This window comes from Macrobrachium nipponense, chromosome 12, assembly GCF_015104395.2.
Source record: "Macrobrachium nipponense isolate FS-2020 chromosome 12, ASM1510439v2, whole genome shotgun sequence".
NCBI classification, from domain to species: domain Eukaryota; kingdom Metazoa; phylum Arthropoda; class Malacostraca; order Decapoda; family Palaemonidae; genus Macrobrachium; species Macrobrachium nipponense.
In genome coordinates this window covers 8,765,542-8,770,541 of record NC_087205.1, presented here as the reverse complement: position 1 = coordinate 8,770,541, position 5,000 = coordinate 8,765,542, and the positions used below count along the sequence as shown (strand labels likewise).

Here is a 5,000-nt window from a genome sequence, read left to right as displayed (position 1 = left end):
CTACCTCTGCTTGCTCTTTCTGATATTTTTAGTTCCATGATATTTTCTGCTATTCCTTCTATCTGTTTCCATGCCTGAATTATCATGTAGCGTTCTCTCCTTTCTAGACTATATAATTTTAAGAATTGTAGTCTTTCCCAGTAGTCTAGGTCCTTAACTTCTTCTATTCTAACTGTAAAGGACCTTTGTACACTCTCTATTTGTGCAATATCCTTTTGATAGTGTGGGTACCATATCATATTGCAATATTCAAGTGGACTACGAACATATGTTTTATAAAGCATAATCATGTGTTCAGCTTTCTTGTTTTGAAGTGCCGTAACAACATTCCCATTTTTGCTTTACATTTTGCCAACAGAGTTGCTATTTGATCATTGCATAAACATGTTCCTATTCATCATCACACCAAGGTCTTTAACTGCTTCCTTATTTGTGATGGTCTCCATTATTAGGTCCCTTATATGCATATAGCTTTCTTTCTCTGTCTCCATAATTTATTGATTCAAATTTATCAGAGTTAAATACATCCTATTTACCTCTGCCCAATCATATACTTTGTTAAGGTCTCTTTGTAGAGCGTTCCTATCTTCATCACAAGTAATTTCTCTACTTATTCTTGTGTCATCTGCGAAACTACTCACTACCGAATCCTTCACATTATTGTCTATGTCTTCAATCATAATAACAAACAGTATTGCAGCTAACACCGTACCTTGCGGCACACGGATATTACCTTGACTTCATCCGATTTCTCGTCGTTTGCAATAACTATCTGTTTTCTGTTGTGTAAAAATTCTTTTAACCATCTTCCTACTTTATCCACGATATTGTGTTTTCTAATTTTCTTCGCTAATATATTATGGTCTACTTTATCAAAAGCTTTTGCAAAGTCCTAAATAAACCACATCTGTTTCATTTCCGCTTTTCATATTTTGAATATGTTCTCACGGTGGACTAACAGTTGGGTTTGTGTACTTTTTCCGGGTACGAAACCATGTTGTCCGTTATTAAACAAATTATTTTTTATTAAATGTTTCATAATATTTTCTTCATTACCCTTTCATACACTTTCATAATATGTGATGTTAGACTCACAGGCTATAATTACTTGCCTCTAGTCTTGATCCACTTTTGAAAGTAGGGGTAATATATGCTAATTTGTGCTCATCATAAATCTTGCCTGTATCTACACTTTGTCTTAATAATATTGCAAGTGGCTTTGCGATAGAATGAACTACTTTCTTTAACAAAATAGCAGGAATTCCATCAGGCCCTGCAGCAGCTCCATTTTTAATTTCATAATAGCCTGCACAATATCAGCTTCATTAATATCTATGTCAGCTAAATTATTCTTTTCATCCCTTACTTCTATATCATTATCTTCATTATCTATTCTAGGGGTGAATTCTCTCTTATATCGTTCTGCAGTATGTTGCAAATTTCCTTTTTTTCTATTCGTTAATCTCCCTTCAATTCTCAGAGGGCCTATTTCTATTCTTCTTTTATTCATCTTCTTCGCATATGAGTATAATAGCTTGGGGTTTTGCTTGATATTTAATAGGGTTTTTTCTTCCAAGTCCCGTTTTTCATTTTCTTTTGATTGTATAATCTTTTGTTCTGCATTTTCTATCTTACTTTTTAGTTCTATAACTTTCCATGCATTTTTTTCTTTTGCAAGACCTTTTTTCCACTTTCTGATTTTCTGGAACAAGATCCTTCTGTCTCTTGGTATGCATGAATGATGTTTTACTTTTCTTCTTCGGTATATATTTTTCCACTATTTTCTCCAATATATATAATATCTCCGTATTTACCCTTATGTCATCACTTACGGAAAATGTTATCCCAAAAAAATCTTTGTTTAATTCTTCATTAATTTCTGACCATTTTATATTTTTACTGTAGAAGTTGTATTTTCCATATCCTTCCCACTTTTTCATTTCTTGCTTATCTCTATTTTCACTTGCTTTGGAATGAACTGTTAATTCTATGACATTATGGTCTGAAATATTCGCATTATAAACTATTATTTCTTTAACATAATTCATCTGGTTCACAAATACTAGGTCTAAAGTATTTTCCTTTCTTGTTGGCAGGTGATTTATTTGTTGAATGTTGTATTCTAGTAGCATATCTAATAGCTTTTCAAATTGCCTCTTATCTTCTGCACTACTATTACTCTCTTTTTTATATGTATAAGTACAACCACAATCTCCTATTCGTTCTTTCCATTCTACGAAAGGAAAGTTGAAGTCACCAGATAGGAGAATAGTCCAGTCCTTGTGATTTCTACATATATCATCCAATTTTTTCAATTATTAAGTCAAATCTTTTAGTATTAGGAGTCGGTATATATTACTATGTCATCAATTTTTCAGATTCAAATTCTACCGCTATTAGTTCACATTCTGAGTTACTATATTTCTCATATATTTTTCCTTGTTTTTGTCTTTCCCATATATACTATATATAGAGAGAGAGAGAGAGAGAGAATGCAACAAGTTCCACTTCCCAATTCCTTGACGCCAAAGACGTGATAGAAACGGGACATGACTGGCCACTTTATTAATACTTATATTTACTACTTATTGCTTGAACATAGCAGTAAATACAAGATTCATTTGGAGATAAAGCCCACACGTTTTACTTCCCATTTTTTTTGTTTTTGGGGGGGAGGGGAGGGGGGATCTAGGCTATGTAGGAACTAGCGCTCTCTCTCTCTCTCTCTCTCTCTCTCTCTCTCTCTCTCTCTCTCTCGAACGCACAGAAACTAGTAGGATACATAGATACAGAAGCAAGGAAATGGTGTGCAGCTCTACACATCAATTGTTAGACCTCATCTTGAATATGCAGTACAGTCTTGGTCACCAACACTAAGAAAGGTCACGAATAGATTAGAAGGTGTACAAGCAAGAGCCACAAACTTAATTCCATCTATCAGGCAAATAGGTTACCAAAGACGACTAGAGAGCCTGAACATGTATGGCTTAGAAAACGACGATTGCAAGGACAACTACTATAAACACTTAAAATACTAAAAGGCATAACAAAAGTAGACAAAAGCAAACAGTAACCAATTTACGTTAAACGAAAACAGACAAGAAATGATGGATGGAAACTAGAACTGACGAGATACAACACATCCCACTGTGGGAACTTTTTTACATATTAGATATTTGACACATGGAATAAATTGCTACCAGAAGTTGTAAACAGTGTAGACGTTTAAAAGAAAGCTAGACAAAATCATTAGGACACTGAATGAACAGTAAAACCTGCTCCTAGAGATAAGTGAGCAAACGATGTCTCCTCGGATGGACTAAGAAGTCTTTTGAGACATCCTAATCCTTGTAACTTAACTCTCTCTCACAGGCAACCACACGCTCTCTCTCCTTCACCAGTCAGCAAAATCTCTCTCTCTCTCTCTCTCTCTCTCTCTCTCTCTCTCTCTCTCTCTCTCTCTCTCTCTCTCTCTCTCTCTCCTTTACCAGTCAGCAAAAGCCTACCTGGTTACTATTGAGAGAAGATAAGTACTGGCGCTTAATTTGCTTTTTAATCCCCTTTGTCAACGATGACCACGTTCCAGAGACCTGGATCAACCATTCCTTCCGATAAAGCAAGCGCACGCACAAATCTCACACACACACACTCAGACTTTCTTCATATTAACACCTGGCGCCACCAATTATTATTTGGTAATAATAAAAGTAAAATGAACAAACTTCATTTCCACAAGTGTGTGAGAGAGAGAGAGAGAGAGAAGAGAGAGAGAGAGAAGAAGAGACGAGAGAGAGAGAGAGAGAGAGAGAATTATCAATTTCGCTAAAACCTAAATCTTATCACATTTCAGTGCACCAGTCATTAAGAATCGGCGTTCAGAACAATCCTTTCATGGGTGTAACAAATATCAGATAATCCACACAATTTCTAATACAATCAAATGAACTGAGGAAAATCTCGAGAGAGAGAGAGAGAGAGAGAGAGAGAGAGAGAGAGAGAGAGAGAGAGAGAGAGAGAGCTTCCAAATACTCTTTTCGTCCGGAGAGGTATCATGAGTTGGCAACAATAGACTTTTCCGAACACCTGAGTCCAACACATCTCTAACACCCCCTTAACCCGGCTCTCTCTTCTCTCCTCACCTCCCTCTCCTCTCTCCTTCTACTTCTCTCTCTCTCTCCGACCTTCCTTCCTCTATACACGACGCGAAAGGTCCCCTGAAACCCACACCTCTATCGTAAACTTGTTTTCCAGTTATCTCGGGAGTTCACTCAGACCAAAGGCTTCTTGCTTGTCTGCAACCCCCAACCGTCTACCCACCCCCCCTCTCTCTCTCTCTCTCTAAATTCAATGAAGACCTCCCATGCAAATTCTTTTGCCTTCCACACACACACACACACACACACTTTTTTCCCCCAGATATTCAATACAGTTCCCTATGTGCACCTTAGGCTACTTACAGCGCACAATGGGAATTCCTTGGACATTCTCTCTCTCCTCTCTCTCTCTCTTCTCTCTCTCTCTCTCTCTCTCGCTTCAATGCAGTTCTTACCTTGTAGTTGGAGCCGCAGTCAAGTCATCTGCCGGCGTGTGACAGCGGTCCTGAAATGAAGAAGATATGTGATAATATCAGTTACAACTTCGCGAAAGATTTTTTTTTCTCTCTCTTAACACAAAAAACTCAGAAACAAGATAAAAAATTTCATTTACGAAAACTTCATTACCAATAAAAAATATACAAATTACTCCGTCCATCAAACACACTCACTATCTATCATTTTCACCAAGATGTGTTTTTTATAAAAAAAAATGATGTTTTCTTTATAAAAAATCAGCAACAATATAAAAATGTTCGTTAAAAAACATTCATTGGCAATAAAAAAAAAATTTAATTAATCGAACGACTGTTAAAACACACACACACACACACTTATCATTACCACCAAGACGTGCAGTTTTCTAAACGTTTTTACCTTGCAACAACATAGCAACAAGGGTGAAGC

General features: G+C 36.4%; 1 protein-coding gene across 4 annotated transcripts in view; it reads right to left on the bottom strand.

The window, feature by feature from the left end:
- LOC135224338 (uncharacterized) overlaps positions 1–5,000 on the bottom strand; it is a 227,642-nt gene that overhangs the window by 179,476 nt on the left and 43,166 nt on the right. For all 4 annotated transcript variants that reach the window (XM_064263245.1, XM_064263246.1, XM_064263242.1 and 1 more), the window contains exon 2: positions 4,550–4,599. The gene's annotated coding sequence lies outside the window, so the exon portion shown is untranslated. The remainder of the gene's footprint in view (positions 1–4,549; positions 4,600–5,000) is intronic.